Below are 17,267 nucleotides of genomic sequence, written 5' to 3'. Positions count from 1 at the left end.
CTGCGTTTGACACACGATCCACATCACACTTGCTGTTCACATAATAGTGCCTCCAGATGCTCAAACCCAGCACACTCGGCCCCGCACGGTCCCCGCGTAATGCACAATCCCTACACCCTTAGGACACAGCACACACACAGGTACACCCGTGACACCTGCTCCCATTCTCTGACAAAAGGCGGGCTTGAATGTCTCCAGATGGGACCTCTTCTCCTTCCTGTCCCTGACATGCCACCTGGGCCCGAGGAGGCCCTCAACCCACTGTCACTGAGTTCACACAGTTAATAGTCCAAAAAAAAGGAGGTGAAGACCTTCAGTCGGGATAAAGCCGCAAGTCCTGGATGTCTTCATATGCCCTGGTCAGTCTGGCCAAGTTAAGGGACCCAGACCTGCCTCAGAGCTGGGCCTTGCGACACCTAGTTGTCCCCATCCTCGGGGCTCTGCTTTCTCCACAGGGCCTTGCTGAGGCCCAGGAGGGACTGTGTCTGTGTGGGCTAATGCGGGAGGCACAGCTGAGTTGACGCGTTGTCCACGATAGCCACCTGGTGATGGATAAAGCAAACCTCAAGAGCCCCTTTTGCATGTCAAGTGGCCTGGAGGGCTTCCTGGAGGAGGCGGGGCTGGAGCTGGGATGAAGGCTGAGGACCATGCCATCAGGAAGCGAGCTGGGGGTGGGACAGGGAGGTGGGAAGGCCACGTGAAGGGCATGGAGAAGAGTGAGCGGGGCTGGCAGAGAACCCAGAGAACCCAGAGAATCCCAGTGGCGGTTATGGGAACAGTTTGAGCAGAGTTGGGAGAAGAAGCAATGAGGCCAGGAAGTGGCCAGTAGCCCTACTCTGCTGAGGTTACCTCCTGCCGCTCCGGGAAGACCCTTCATTTAGTGCTCAGTTTCCGCACCCCAGTGGCTGGGGGAATTAAAGAGACCATGCAGTATTAATGTTACTGCCTTGTTTTATGAAGTGTCCTAACAAGCCGGGAAGCCAGGCATACTCAGCCTTATTTACAACTGCTATTATTTCTCTGACATGGAGATTAATTTGATGATAGCTGTTTATAAGCTCTTCTATCATCAGATGGGCCCATTACCTGGGAGGAGAGGAGGGCTGGATTTAATTTGTGAACAGTGCGCTGGGTTTTCCTGCTCCGAAGTGTGTGTGGGAGTCACAGTCATAAATCATGGAAGGCAACAGCAGCGCTGAGACCGGAGGCCCGGGAGCTCCCCGAGCTGGCGCTGTGTGGGTGAGGGATGTCCCGGGAGGGCCCGTCTGCAGGCCCAGGGAGCAAGGTGGGGAAGCACGACCACTTGTGCAGGGAGAGAGACACTGGGGAAGGAGGGCCGGGGGTTCACCCAGCCAAGGAGTTTCAAACTCATCTATGCCAAGTAAGAATCACCTGGGAGCTTATAAAAATGCAGATTCCCCCAGCCAGGGGGTAGGGCTTGGGAATGCCAGAGTCTGGAATGTACACTCTTGCCTAGATGAGTATTGGTCTGTGGGTCGGCCAAGGTGGTTCCCTCCAGGTGCCCCCTGCTCCAAGCAAAGGCTTTCCTTCCCTGGATTTCTGGAGAGAAAAGGACAAGAGAAAGGCCGGTAAAGAACGAGGTTGGGTCTTGAACAAAATGGAAAAGTTTGCAAAGGCTGTCTCTCTGCACCTCTGGGACCCGCCAGCATTGTGAGACCCTCCTGCCGAGTAGGAGAGAGGCATTAGTTCGTGAATGTTGTCCCTCAGAGGGCTGCATGGGCTTTACCTCTCAGGCATCTTACGTGGACCTGTGGGTTATCTTTTATTAAAGCCAATTGAAAGATAAGAAAACCGAGGTGTTGCAAGAAGTGGGTTTAGATTTCATGGCCTAGAAGCTGAGGCCTGGGTTTAAATGCGGCTTGGACATGGCTGTCCTTTCTATGACCTGGGGCAGTATTCCCAACCTGGAGGCAGGCTGGAGGCACACGGACACCACAGCCCTCTGCAGAGAGTAAGGCTACTGCGTATGTTGGGGTAGGGATCTGTAAGAACTCGAGGTGCTCAAGGAGCCCTCATGCTCCATGGACCTAAACAGCATTCCTCCAAGGGCTGGCTCTATTTTTCTGGGGCAGGGGGCGGGGACTCTGGAATAGAATACGATAGATTTTTCTCCACCGATAGCCTGGGAGACCCTGTCCCTGCAGGTCAGCGGGGGAGATGTGTTATGGAGGACGAGGGCCTATCTGACTCATACAAGGAACCCTCATCTTGCTCTGATGGGTGGCAGTGGCCCATGGGCGGTGACCTTGCCCCTTGCCTTTCCCCTTGCATTTCCTGGGCCTGTCCCAGGATGGCTGCTTTATGGTCTCTGCCTCCCAGGCCTGGGCCTTCCCTTCTCCACAGTCGGCTCTTGGCAGCTTTTGTAGGGTTCTGCTGGGGAGACTTCTGAGCCAAACACTCTCATTTCTTTGGGCCAAACTCCCTCATTTCCTTCTCCTCGGGGGCTATAGGCCCCATCCAGGACACTTGCTTTGATGAACTCATAAAAGCTCACAAAATGGGAAGGAAGCCAGCATGGACTCCATCGGAAGCCCTCCCCTAGTCGAGAATCCACACTTGTGTTAATGCAGTCTACATTTGTATTAGCTGTTCTGAGCACATAACACCCTTTTATGGAGCTTAGTTCAGGTGGACCAGAACTCTCAAATCTGCCAACACCTGCTATGGAGACGTTTCTGTCTTAGCCGAGTGGAGCTGGTTTATCGCTAGGGTGTAAGTTTGGCTCTGGAGGCAGCGATGCAAAATAAAGGGGGTTTAAAGGAGGTAGCAACTCTCTAGAACAGGCTGGAGTTAGTGGTCCTGGGCAGGCATGGTCTGTGGGTACTCTATGTCAAGCATCAGTTACCTTCTCTCTTGTTGCTCCACCCCTCCCTAGGGTGTGGCCCTTTTCTGCATGGTCCAGGATGGTGCGCTCCCACGTCCACTTTCCAAGCAGTGGGATGGAAGAAGAAAGGAGAGGGCAGGAGGCACATGAGGCCAGGCTGCCCAGCACCCACTCTCATCCCATTGGCCAGAACAGACCCACATGACCATGTGTGGCTGCAAAGGAGGTTGGGAAATGTAGTCTTCATTCTGAAAGGCCATGTGCCAGCAAATTTGGGGTTTCTGTTACCATAGAAGGAGAGCATAGATATTGGGGGACAAGTCGACTTTGCCTCAGTTGGTTCTTAGACCCGTACATTAGGCCTTGCCGTGATCCTCATTAAAGATTGTCCTGTGTGTGCACTTCTCCACTGGGTGAGCTAGCATGCCCCACACCTTGGCTTCACAGAGCCTCAAGGTTGGAAGGAAGAAGACACCCTCCACGCTGGCATCAAACCCTTGTGCAGTATTGATGGGATGTATTCATTCATTTAATGACAGATTCTTGTGGTCCTGGTGACTAGCTTTCATTTTGTCTCTTGTCCACGAGAATGTAGTGAGGTGTTAGAGCAGAGGCTGAGATGGTGACTGGAAGTGCCCAGTCCAGGGGGTGGTGTACAGTAGACCCTTAGCAAGCGCTGTGCATCCTTGGGAAAGGTACTTAACCTCTCTGTGCTTCAATTTTCTCATCTGAGAAATGGCAGTGTAATCATGGCCGGCCCCTGGGGTTGTTGGGAGATTCAGTGAGAGCCCGCAGGCAGCACTGAGCTCTGGCAGGGGCAAGGCATGGTGGCTGCCCCAGAGGCAGGCAGGCCTGGGGGTCAAGAGCGCCGCCTCCACATCAGGTTGCTGGGAGAGAGTGAGGCTCTAACCTCTGGAGAAACTGAGTGAGAGACAGGGGATCCCTAGAGCTTTCCGCACAGGTGCCTGGTAAATAGTGGGTACTTGGTGAATGCCAGCTTGCTCCCTATGCTCCAGCCCACTGCCCCTGGTAAGGGCTGTCACATACCAATCCCTAAGTCCCTCCCCTTCCCTAGGCAGGTGGTTGGGGGGGGACATGGGGAAGGACTCTGAGAATCAGAGTAGAGATGATGGGGCCTAGGAGCTGCTTGGGGGTGGGTGTAGAGGACAGGTCCGCCTTCCTGCCTCAGACTCTCTGCTGGGGGAAGTAGGGTGTGCCTCAGAAGCAGTAACTAGACACAGACTTCCCACGTTTAGGGCTGGGAACATGGTTCCTGGGGCTCCTGGTGGGTGGCCTGTCTGTACCCCAGGTGATTCTGTCTTCCTGTCCATCAAGACTTAGCTTCCTGGTTTTCACTGGAAACCTGGAATGGCAGGGCTAGAAGGGACCCAGCGATACCTGGGTCATCACCCCACCCCCCCATCTTACAGGAAACAGAGGCCAGGGAGAGGCAGGTGCTTGGCCAAGGGCCCTCAGCCAGGGTGAAGACCTGGACACCCCTCTTGGTCTCCGTTCTTGCTCCTGAATCAGGAGGGCAGCAGCCACAAGCCTCTGGGTTCCCCAATTCTCTTTCCTCTCCTCTGCTTTCTGTCCCTGATGATGAATTATTCTGTCTCTTTCCATGCTGTGGTCACCTGTCTGGGGAAGACCCAGGGAGAGGCACACCCATTAACAGAGATCCCTGTGGAGTGGAGTTTGGGGGACAATCTCTTGGGGGAGCAGCCACGATGGGGAGGGGGTATTGCAGGGTCAGGGATTGGGGGTTTGGGCTCAGTACTAGCTCTGAGGCTCATGGTTGTGTGCCGAAGGACGCGAGAGGGGGCACCATGGGACTTGCCTCCGGCCGGGGTCCCAACACAGTTTGTGATCAGTGAGGGGCTATTCAGGTTCAAGGGCTTCTGACCATAGAGACAGTAAAGATGAGGTTTCTTGGGGGCACCAGGCACAGGATGGGAAGAGGAAGAAGCGTGGTCAGAATGCGTTGGCACCGAGATCTAACCGTGCTATTCACAAACAGCAGAAACAGGAGAAATCTTGACAAGAGTGTCCATCATTGGTTAGACTCTTCCTGGGGTCTCTGCCCCACACTTTAGGCTGTTCACACAACATACTGCCTTTGTCAGCGTCAGTAGGCTTCTGAGCGGCACACACACTTGTGCATTTCACATCTCTGACACTGGAGTGCAGCTGATCAATGCCCACATGTGCTAGTTTAATTGCCTTTTAAAAATCTTTTTGTGCTTGATAAAGGGATGGTTCACCATGCAGTTGATGGCCTCCTAGAACTGATGAAATTTGGCAGCTTTTTCCACACAGCTTTGGGGGCCACAGATCAGTCTGTAGAACCCTCAGGGGCAAACATCAGTGTCCAGTTTGTGATTAATAACATCTACGTTCCTTTCTCAATATAGACATCCCCCTTCATTTTATTTTTAACATTTCATGTTCCCTCTCACCCCAGGACTGAGAGGGATGAGCATATTGGGGAGCGCCGAAAGTCAGCAAGTTGGGAGGCAAAATTCCTGGGACCCCTTGGATGTGGACCAGCCTTGTTAACAATTCTGGGGCCTTGGGTTCTTTGCTGGTCTGATGGGAGGTGCATTATCTTCTGCTTTACTCTTCAGGGGCTGGTGAAGACCACGGGGCATAGTTGTTGTCTAAAAGGCTCTGGAAAGGACAGACCTGCCCAGAGCTAATATTCTAGGAAAAATGTGAACTTCCTTGACATTCCCTCTCTCTCCAAACCAGCTATCCAAGCCCCCTTCCTGTGCCTATCAGAGGACTGCCAATCTTCTGGATAGTAAGACGAGCCTTCAAGGATGCTGACGTCTCCTATTCCTCCCCCAGCCATTGTCTCCCAGTGCCTGGGAGGTCCCTTGCCTGTCCTCTGCCTGGGCTCCTGGCAACTCTTCTCCTTGTCTCTACCCCTTGTGAACTCACCTGTCCCCTCAGGACCTTCCCTAATCCCAGCTGCACGCATGTGAGCCAAAGCCTTGCATGGCCCCATGATGCTTTTGGGACCCCAGCACCAAAGTACCCAGGATGGCCCCGTCACGTGGGGGATCTGATTGGCTGTTGATGGTGATGATGATGGTGACGATGATGATGATAAAGATGATGGTGAAGGGCCTCCGTGGTGGGCAGCACCGTGGAGGTATGGCCATGTGATGGGGCTGTCGGGCCAAAGCCATGGGCCATTCCTTGGCAGGGTTCCTATGGCGCTTGGCCCTAGACCAGGATGAGTTTGGCTCAGGGAAGGTCCAAGCTTCTGCCATTCCGCCCTTGTTGCCCCCTTGATTTATTGCTGAAATATTTATTAAGCCCCTACTCTGTGCCAGGAACTTGTAGAGGCTTGGCCTATCAGAGACCAAAGAGATGGCCTTATCTCTGTTCCTTTCATTCATTCATTCACTCACTCATTCCCACATGTTAACTGAGCGGCTGACCCCGTCCCAGGCATGTTCTAGGCACTGAGGTTGCAGCAGTGAGCCAGAACCCTCCAGCCCAGCTTCCCTGAGCTGACGCTCTAGCGGGGGCTGCCCAACGGCGAATAAGTAAGCAGGTCAGCAGCGTGCGAAGGTGACATGGGCTAGGGGGCAGAATAGCTCACGACATAGGGGTTGGGGGGTGGTCAGGGGTGCTGTGGCAGCGGTGCCGGGAGAGGCAGGGGTGCTTACTTTAGGTCCACACCGGGGAAAAGCTCTGTGGTCAGAGTGATGCTACCAAGCCCGGCATGGAGGGCAGCGAGAGAGCCCTGAAGGCTGTTAGAGGCTGAATCTTGTCTCCCTTGTGAGCACAGCTGAGCCTGGCTGCTTCCTGTCTCCTGGACAGGCTGGAGGGTCCCCCTTACTGGGAACTCTGAGCACGGCCTCACTCCGTCCTCCTACCATCCGTGGGAGGTAGATCCCGTCATTATCCCTGGTTTGCCGATGGGGAAGCTGAGGCACAGAGAGGTCGCCAAAGCCCACACAGCTTGTAGAGGCCGAGCTGGACTCAGACGCAGGCAGGGAACCCCAGAGTCTGAGTTGTCGCCACTCTTCTATGCTGCCTTCTATGTCTTGGTCACATCCCTGAGTCCAGGGGGTTCTCGAGCCCTGAGCCAGATGGCTGCCTCTCCTGCCCTCACCCCTCAGGGCAGGGGTGCTGACAGTTCAGGGTGGCACCCAGCATGGCATTCAGAGTCTTTCTTGGTGCTGGGCTCACTGTCCCCTTCTACCTGTGAGGAAACTGAGGCCCAGAGAGGCAAACAGACTTGCTCAGAGCCACATACTAATTAATGACCAGATAGGTTCAGGGAGTCTTCTCTCCCTCCTCCTCTGCCTTCTGTCTGGTATTTTTTTGCCCGAGAGCTTCAGGGCTGGTGGCAAGGCTGCGGGAGGGGGAGGCAAGGAGGATGTGGGGGCACCGTGGGTCTGTCCATCTGCTCACAACAGGCCAGGGGTGTGCCTGCACATGTGTGCACATAGGGGAGGACTCACATGCCGCCAAGGACGCCCATGAATCAAGCCCAAGACAAAGGCAGTTGAGAGAAGAGTGGGTGCCCAAAGTCTTGGTGCCCCTTCCTGGACCCCACGTGCCCAGGCCACTCCCCGTGGTACTATTGCTCCTCTCATGGTACCACCTCTTGTCCCCGTAACTCCCGGCCTCCCTTCGAGACCTTGGTCAAATCTGCTTGTGGTGTGGTGACTTAGGCTTTACACTAAGGGGAGCCTGAGACCCCGAAGACTGGGGAGGCTTCCTCCAGAGCCTGGTGGAGCCCTGGCTGGGGGTGGAGGGCAACGTTCTGAGCTGCAGTTGTGCCCTTGGGTAGGGACAACGGGCTCTGTCATTATGGTTACCTGGGGAGCTGGCCCAAATCCAGATTCCCAGGCCCAACCACACTGATACCTTTCTGAGGTAGGAATTTGTGTTTTTACGGATCTGTGACTTTTACAAGCAAATGAGTTGTTTTGTCATTAAAGAAGAGAGACACACTTGCCCCTGGGAAAATGAGCGAGGTAGGGAAGACTCATTGTGAGAGCAGGCTCCTTTCCTGCCCCGCAGCCCTCTCCCCAGGGCTGACGGTTGTTAATTCTCCTTCTGGGTTAGGCAGCAAGGGTGACCCTTGACAGAGCACACTGTGTTGAACAGACCCCTCTGTCGGACCTTCTGGGAACACAGGGTCTAGTTGAGTGACAGGGAGAAACAGATGACCCACAAATATGCACATCCTCGTGAGAAGGGACAAGGGCCAGGATGACGGGACAGGGTGTCGGGAGGGAGCATGGCAGGGATGACCTCATTTGGCGGGGCTGTGCAGGAGGACATGGTGGCTGATGAGCGAGGATTTCCTGGTGTCCGGTCCAGGACGCCAGGGGGTTTTCCTGCAACCCTCAGGCTCCACTCACCTCTTTCCCTACGTCTGGGTATAGAGGGGAACGAGACTCCTCCTGATGTTTCAGAGTCACCTTCTGCTTAGGGACACAGGGCATCAGTCTTGATAAGGATTGTACTGGCTGCCTTAGGCTTGTCCTAAGGCTAAATGAGTGGCTTAAAACTACAGAGATCTCTTTTGTCACAGTTCTGGAAGCTAAGAGTCTTGAATGAAGTTGTTGACAGGCTGTGCTCCCTCTGAAGGCTCTGAAAATGACCCTTCCGTGCTGTTTCTCTCTTCTGCTGGTGGCCGGCTGTCCTTGGCTTGTAGGCACCTCCCTCTAATCTCTGCCTCTGTCATCACGTGGCCTTCTTCCGGTGTGTCTCTATGGCTACACATGGCCTTCTTATACGGACACCAGTCTCTGGGCGAGGGCTGGCTCTCTATCAGTGTGACTGCAGTTGAGCTTGGTCACGTCAGCAAAGACCCTATATCCAAATAAGGCAAAGACACGGGGATGGGGGGGCTTCCCCGTCAATATATCTTTTTGGCAGGACACAACTCAACCCACAACAAGGATAAAACATGCAGGCCCCGGAGTGACCCAGCCCAAGAGGGCGGTGAGGATTACAGGAAGGGGGCCTGGGTGGGGTGGGCAGGGCAGGGCAGGCTTCAGGAAGGGGAAGGGCCGGATGGCGGGGGAGGCTCCAGGTATGTGGGGAGGAAGATGGAGCATGAGCAAGCGGACGGACGAGTGAAAGACCCCCCAGAGGCGGGAAGGCAGAGCACACACCGCCACAGGAGAGAGGCGCCAAGGACCTCCTCAGAGCCGCCTTCTAGAACTGTGAGTCCCGGAAAATGAGGCCATGGTAGTTACGAAGCCTGCGGCATATCCTGTGGGTCACCCATTTGCTCCCCCCTTGGAGGCAGTGAGGGGGGTTCCGGGGGTGTCCTCTGTGACCTTTCCCAACTGTGGCTCTGGCCTTGCGATATGGTGTCTGCAGACAGAGGAGAAGTGAGTATCCCTTGGGCTCCTGGGATGAGCTAGCACATGTCCCCAAAGCCCAGAGCCTCTGGCCCTCGGTGACAGGCTCCAGACACCCAGCACCATCTCTTCCTCGCCTTATGCCTACACAACCAGCTCCTTTTTCCATCTTTTCCCTTTATACGCGCTCAGGGAGAAAACTGCAGGTGGACGACACCCACCTTGTTCCCCGGTGTCTAGAAAAGGATTCGCTCAGAGGATGTACTCAAGAAAGATTCTTTTGATTAAAAAAAGGCCACAGCGAGAAGAGAGACTCCTGACAGTGACATATCAGAGCCTGTCCCTGCAGAGACGCAGACGATCCCCAAGCCCCCAACCCCAAAAGCCCTTCACGCAACCAGTGTGTCAGGAGGACCGGGCTCCCGTCTCGCCACGGCTGCTGAGCAGAGGTGAAGCTTGGGTGAGGTGCCTCCCCTGCCCAGGCCTCAGTAGTCCTCCCTGGAAGGCGGAGACAGCAGTGTTCACTTCACAAAGCTAACATGAGAAGGCAGTGTGGCCAGCCGTCCCGAAGCTAGAATCGGGCACTTCGATTCAGTCTGACAACCTGAGCCCTCTCCCAGGCCTAGGGGGTTCGGGATGGGCAAGGCAGGCTACACACTGCCTGCAGGAGGTATGGACGGTCTGCTGAGATGGATTTCAGCTGGTGCTGGGGTCAGGTAAACCCCTTCCCAGGAGGTGGCACATAAGAGGGGAGTGGACCCATGAGGAGGAGTCAGTCAGACAAGGAACGGGAGGAGAGTTCTCAGCAAAGGGAATGGCATCTTGGAGACTAGAGCTTAGGGCCTATCCTAGAAGCGGTCTGGTATGGTTGGAGCGTAGAGAGCAAAGGGGATGCCAGAACGAGGCCAGAGGCCCCATGGACTCCACCTGAAATATCGTTGTATTGGTTGGCATTTTCTTTGGTTTAAAATCCAGATTATTTCTCTCATCTGTGTAGAAGTCTGGAGGGAGCCATCCAAGGCTGGTGTGGTGCTCCAAACTGTCAGGGAATCAGGCTCCTTCTACTAATTGCTCTGCCATTCGTGTCTTCCATTCCCAAAGTCACTTGTGGCCCAAAATGATTGCTAAAGCTCCAGCCCTTGTGTTTTCATTCCAGCAAATACGAAGGAGGAAGAGGCGAGGATACCTTATCAAAATTAAGGCATTTCCTAGGAATCCCATGTACCATTTCCATATAAATCCTGTTGGGGAGCTTGTAGTCGCTGAATTATATTTAGCTTCAAGGGAGGTTGGGAAAGAGTCTGTGTTCCAGATAGCCATGGCCAGCTGAAAACGGGACGTTCAGTGTCGAAAGAGAAAGATGGATATTGGGAGATCAGTCATGGCCTCCACTGAAGTTGGTTGATGAGGGCACTCTGGACCCGGAATAAGACAACACACATCATGAGTTCGGGCACGGGCTTCACTGGGAGGCTTCCACTTCACTCCCCCAAACAGAGCTAGCCTCGTCCCGCCAGTGTGGTCCATTCAAGGTCGGTGCTCCCCTCCTCCCTGGAGCCCTCACTGCTGGGATGCTGAGGGTGCTGGAGGTCTTCACTCCTGCGGCTAGGTTGGGAGGAAGGATAATGAATTTGTGGCCGGCCAGGGAGGACCACAGGGGGTTCTGTCAGACAGCAGACTCCAACAGGTAGTCAGACCCAACTGGCATAGCCGCCCTACTGCTTCTGTGGGCTAACCTGGGAACCCAGCGTTCCTAAGAAAACACATTTGACATTCTATCACCTTGTTTACAAACAAACCTGGAAACCCAGGTTGCCTGTGTCCTATTCTCAAACGTTTCCATGGCAAATCCCTGCTTTCCAGCCTTGCCCTGCTCTCTTCTTTTTGTGGGCCAAAGTGCCTGGTAGCACCAGGCAAAGGACCCCAAACTGAGGAAGTTATCAGTGCTTCCCTGGGGGCTAGGAGATGGGGGCTTCAGGAGAACCCCTCCCAGCCGCTAGGACTGCCCTTGGCAGGCATGAGTTGGGATGAGGAAATCTGTCTGGGCTGCTGCCAGCATTCAGGCACTGGAGGGTCAGGCTGCTCTCAGGACCCTGTGCCCGGAGGGAGAGGAGGGCCGTCCAGCCTGGGGAGTGTTCAAGTTGCTCTCGGGGACCCATGGGGACTGCAGTGCTGTGGAAAGGGGAGGAACCCAGGGGCTGGACTCAGCACCCCAGCCAGAGACTTTTTACTGGCTTTCAAAGGGCACTTCCATGGGACCGGCATTTAAAGGAAGGTCTCGGTGAACAGAAAAATTTGAAGACTCCAGCTAGCCCCTCAGTGAGCAGCTGCCGGGAGATGGGAGATGGACTGTGCAGGGAACAGCGATTTGCCGGAGAACCACACTGCGGGCTGGCAAAGCTGGGGTGTGAGCACCTTTTCCCCACACCCATTGTGAAGTGTCACCGCTGTTACCACCCACTGCTTGCAGTCCAGTTGGATTAGGTGCTCGATTCTTGACCTTCTGAGAGCCCTGGCTCCAGGCGGGAGATATTTTATTTTTTGATTTATCTATATTTAATTGCAGTGGAGTTGACAACAATGTTTCAGGTGTACACCATAGTTCCAAGGCAAAAATTTACCTCAATCCTTATAAACTTGCCCTTCTAAAAAACAAAAAATAGTAATTACACATTATGATATGGAAATCATTATTACATATATATATATCATACATATATGCATATATGCTTATTAATATTTGACTGGGCATCACAGGCACATGACACAGTACCCAAAAGGCAGAGGGTCCACGCAGTGAAAGGGGGATCCCTCCCCTGTGTCCAGCCAGTGGCCCTCCAGGTTTTCCTCAGGACCCTGTCAAGGTCTGTCATGCCTGTTTTGGTCAGCCCTGTTGATCCCTGTTTATGTTCAGTGTGGTTGTTAAGTAGACACGATTATGGAAGGAGAGGGGCAGTGGGGCCGACTGTCCAGGAAAGGGCCTGCCTCAGTTAGCATGGGGTAGTGGTCTTGGTGTGAAGGCCTGTCCCCCACCCACACATGAGCCAGCAGACCCTGAGGGCCTCCAGCCCCACCTCTGCGGGCTCCTGGGAGAAGGACCCTCTTAACTATCCTTGGACCCTAGTCTCCTGGGCTTGCAAGCAGTGGTTGGGGGTGGGGAACAGATCTCCAAGATGCTTTTCAGCTCAAATTTCCCTGAGTTTCTTATCTGCTTCATGGCCCATTTCCCCACTTAAAGACATGAAGAAATAGGGCAGCATTGAAGATAATAGCTCACTTACGTCCCAGAAGGATTTCAGAGCATTTACAGAGCACGAGCAAAATGGAGCTCAGATCCAGCTGTGGTTGGCCTGCCAAAGGCATTCCCCTCCTGCCCCATCCCTACTCAGAAATGGTGGGGGTTGGGGGGGAGGCCCCAGACCCTGGGTTTGGGAACAGGTCCATGGTGACAAGGGGTTGGAGGCAGTGGCTTCCCTCGAGGCCAGTCTTCTCTCCATCAGGCCATGAAGTGGGCCCCAGTAGGCCCACAGGATGGATTCTTGAGGACACCATGATTCCCTTCAAGGCGTTTCGAGAAAGTTGGTTTCTACCCCAGATTCCTTAAGCCTGAGTTTGTTGTCTTAGGGTCGGCTGGGAGAGTCCCTCAGGGTGCTCCTAAAAGGGATAACAGACTTTTGACAAGATGCTGGGCTTATACGTGGGTCGCGTGGGGGGAGGGGTGGGAGGCGGGTGGGGATGCTTGTGGGGAGAGGTCCCACCGGCCCCAGGACTTTGGCCCCCTCATTAGCCATGCCCGCAATTCCATCCTGGGTATCCTTCTCGTGACTCACATCCTCGTCTTCAGAACTCTGAAGAGTGCCACAGAAGGCCCCCAAGCAGACGGGACACAGCCATACCTCCCTCACTGGAACCTGGGAAGGCCTTGGAGCTTTGTGACTTACAGACTCAGGGGAACTCAGCCTTGGCCAGCAGGGCTCTGGGAACTTGTTCTGGTGAACAGACAAGAGGGAGCTCTGCTCACCGTCCTAAGGTTGGGGTGTTTTAAGTGGGGGTGTTTGAAGTGCGTGACAAGGTTTTCTTCCCGGCAGTCCCCCTCTGGCCCTTTCCTTTAAATGACGGTAACCCAGCGTCCTCGTGCTGAAAGGCTCTTGGAGGTGTCTTTGCCCAGCCCTCCATGTGGCACAGGTGGAGGCCGAACCTCGGTGGCGGGGGAAATAAGGCTGAGGTGGTGGCGAGGAGCCAGCCAGACCCCAGGGCTCTCGTGTGGAATGGGCCCAGGCCGCCAGCGTGGAAGCTCACGAGGGCACGGGCTTTGTCCAATTCCTTCCCGGCTGGATCCCCAGGGCCTGGTCCAGGCCTGACACTCAGGCCTGGACCAGGTACATATGAGCTGAGCCAAGCAAGGGGAAACATAACTCATGCTAAGTCAGAGGGGTCTGAACAAACGTGGCTTTGCAGTGCTGTCAGCCAAGAAAATCCCCTTTTGGGGGCTTTGAACCTGGCTCTGAAGCTGAGTGCTCTTCATTTGTCTGTGTCCAGCTGGGGCGGAGGCGGTTTGCAAAGCTCGGCTTGCGTCGGGGGCTGTGCTGGCCCTGAAGTGAGTCTGTCCCTGCTTCTCAGCTTGACGCACCCTCGAGTCAGGACTCACCCTTTGGTCGCTGGGTGCCCTCCTCACCTCAGCACACCCCGCATCCCCACCCCCGTGCTGGTCGATACCTCCTCTGAGTGCAGCCCTGTCGTGGTTGCAGGGGAGGGGACATGGGGGAGAGCAGATGGTCAAGCCACAGCCCAGAGTGGGGGGCTTACGGGCAGATGGAGGCCTGTCACGGTCCTAGAGAGCTGGCCGTGTCTCTCCATCCTGGCTGCGAGCTCCTTGAGGACAGGGAACTTGCCTCTTTGTCTTGGGTGACATCAAGACTATGGTGGGTTCCACCAGTGAGAGCATGACCTCCTGACTTACCTCTCAGAGGCCCCGAGGCCTGAGCTCTGCTCCCTGGAACCTCTTTCCTAAAGACAAGAGGTCTCCTGGGCTCTTTTCTCCCCACCTCCTACCCACATGCTTCCTTCCCAACCAGAAGTTTGCTTGGACCAAAACATCTTCAAGAGTTACCCCAGGTGGGTTTCAGTGTGTTCTAGCAAACATCGGCGTACGAGCTGCGAGGGCATGGAGCACACTCTCTGAGGTGACCAGAGTGCCTCATTTTGTGGGGCCTTCCAGGACCCTTAGCGGTGCCTGCCTCATGGAGAGGTGAGCTGACCTCCTGGGCATGTGATCTCGGGTCATCCTCACCCCGCATCACAAGCAGGCCTCCTCCTTCTGGATTTTAGGACTGGTTTGTAGTTGCATTTTGTTTTCTTCAGAAGCCCCAAAACCGGGGCTGGAGGCACTGTGGAGTCTTCTTTTACAAGGTTGTCCTTAGGCTCCTTCCGACCACCTGTCCCTGTGTGTTGGTTGGGGTGGCCTTTGCTGAGAACCACACACACGCCCTGGGAGTGTAGAAGCCGGGGGAACCAGGTCTAGTGGATTCGTCTGAGCTCCTCCGCTCCAGGCTGCAAGCCGGAGGCCGTGGCAGGCAGCTAATGGATGGGCCATGTTTCCTGGAACTTCAGGGCGGTTTAGGTGCTGGAAAAGAGCTGTGTCCCAGATTCAGGAATGCTGGGCCCTCTGGTCCCAGCTGTGTCCCTGCCAGGCTCTCAGGTGTCTCTTTCTGTCTCTGTCCCAAGAGAAGGGCCAGTGAGTTGGGGGTCTCTGGGAACCCCCCTGCGTCCAGCACTCTGTGAGTCTCTGGTTCTCCCAGAGAGCCCTACGTTATCACCTTCCCCTGCTTCTCCTGCCATGTCCTCTCCAGGAAGCTTCCTGCCTTCTTGTTAGAGGACAGGAAGGAGAGTTGCTCTTTGGAACCAGCCCTGGGGCAGAGGAGAGGGGCTTGGACGGCAGGAGCCTAGATGACAGGTGACCTCAGCCCTGGCCTTGAGGCTCCCAGGTGAGTTCTTCAGAAAGTCTAGTCCCCTGTCTGCATTACCCACCCCACACCCCTGACTTAAGGTCACATAAGGTCAAGGGTCCAGGGGTTCTGTTCTGCGGGGATCGATGTCTGTCTTGAGAAGTTTCTGGAGGAGACTTTTCTCTGCTAGGTAAACACATGTAGTTATTTCTTCACAAGAACGTTGGCTTTTGCCTTGAGTGTCCTGGCTTTGAAATCTGGCCAGGTACCTTCCCACATCATGATCTTGGGCATCTCACTTCACATCTGGGCTTCCACATCCTCATCCAGTAATGGGAGCTCTAACTTCTTGGCTAGATTATCCCGAGAGTGTAGGTAGGGTGTGAGCAAGGAACAGGAATGACTGCAGGCAAGGGGTAAAGCAAGGTGGTCAGGCCAAGGGAGGTTGCAATCATTTGAAAAGGAAATGTCACACCTTGTGAACAAACAATGGAGGAAGAGCTCAAATTGGGGTCTAATTAAGAGATAATGCTTGGGATTCTGGCATTAGTCCTCTGGGAGATTAGGGGAAGTGAGCCGGGAAGGCCTGACAGTGTTCTTTTCTCCCTGCTCTTCCCCAAGCCCAGCAGCAGCCCAGCCCAGCCCAGCCCCAAATCTGTTCTTCCCAAATGTCCCCTTAGATGCTGTAGTTCATTTTATGATAAGCCTCTGAGAACTTGGTGAGGGGTCATGGAGAATTGTTCCCAGCTTTCGCATGCTCTTAGTACACGAGAGTGTCCAGCAATGCCTTCGGGGGGATTCTAGAAGAACTGCTTGGGACCCTAGTGGTCATGAAATGCAGGAGTCAGGACAGAGGAATAGTAAGATTTCTGAAAAGCTTCTAGACTAGAAGCAAGACGGATCTTTCTGGAATGGCTCAAGTAAAGCTGCGCCTTGAGATTTTTCTCTACTCTTCCTTGTCCTGGAATTAGGTTGAAGCCATTCATTCATTCACTCATTCATTCATTTACTTAGCACACACATAGGGATGGGCCACTATATGTCAGGCGTGGAACTGAAGCCTAGGGAAATGAGGGCAGACAAAACAGTCCTGGAAAGTGAAATGCAAGTCTAGCAAAAAGCCTTCTGTGTCCTGCTGGAGGGAATGGATTTTCTGCAACTGGCTTGGGGCCCAGTCCTCCTATTGAGCTTCTGGGATTCACACCAAAAGGAAACTCATCATATACTTAATTTCTAAGAAAAAGGAAATAAATCACCAGGCAAAACAACACTAGGGACCTTATAAAGCAAACACAACAGGAAGACACCGCGGTTGGGTGGATGAAAATCTTCTCCCAGGCTGCCCATCTGCGGGGGGCTGTGGGATCTCTTCTTACAGATGCAGGGTTTTGGGGGCTTTTCCAAGGACCTTTTGGGATTTAGCCTTGTAGTCCACTGGTTCAACCCTCTCCAGATGTTGGGTAGACCAGATGACCCCTGAGGTCTCCATCTGCTTTAAAATCAACAATCCAGGGATTTTCAGGATCTAAGCCCAAACCGGAAGAATAGTATTGATGTTGAGCATGCCCAGTGGGGAATCATTTGTCCATAGCAATGACCCAGAAAGTGAGCAGGCTCCCGCTTGGAAGGAAAGTGGCTCTCTGTTCCGTGCATTCGTGCTGAACCCTTGTGCTGACGCTCTTTGAGGCAGGGTTGAATTGGTTCGTGAGTGACAGATCTGTCTGTTGGCCCTCTAGCCCGGTATCTTCGGTATCTTCGTAATCAGGCAGTGTCTTCATAGTGAAAGGGTAGCCCTCCACCTGCGCCTGAAAACCCCCATTGTCTAAAGCTTTCAGCTTGATGGAGCGGGTTGTGTTCGAATGACCTCTGGCAACATACCCCACCAAACTGGCCTTGGCTTTTCCCCACCAGACCCCAGCTCCCCTGCATATCAGGTTAGAGGTAGGCCATTCAAGACTTCCTGAGTGTTAGAATCTCCCGGGTGCTTGAAATGATTCAGAGAGTTGGGCTCTACTTCTGTGTATTTATTCCTGCTGCTCGGCTTCCTTGGATCCCCATAACCCCTGGCGCTCCCACAAAGAAACCCTTCCTGGGTGAGGCTTGTTGGAAGTTCATTAAGGGGGTTCCCCCTAGAGACAG

This window comes from Neovison vison, chromosome 3 (assembly GCF_020171115.1).
Source record: "Neovison vison isolate M4711 chromosome 3, ASM_NN_V1, whole genome shotgun sequence".
Lineage (NCBI taxonomy): Eukaryota > Metazoa > Chordata > Mammalia > Carnivora > Mustelidae > Neogale > Neogale vison.
The sequence above is the reverse complement of the archived record's forward strand: the minus strand, read 5'-3'. Positions refer to the sequence as shown.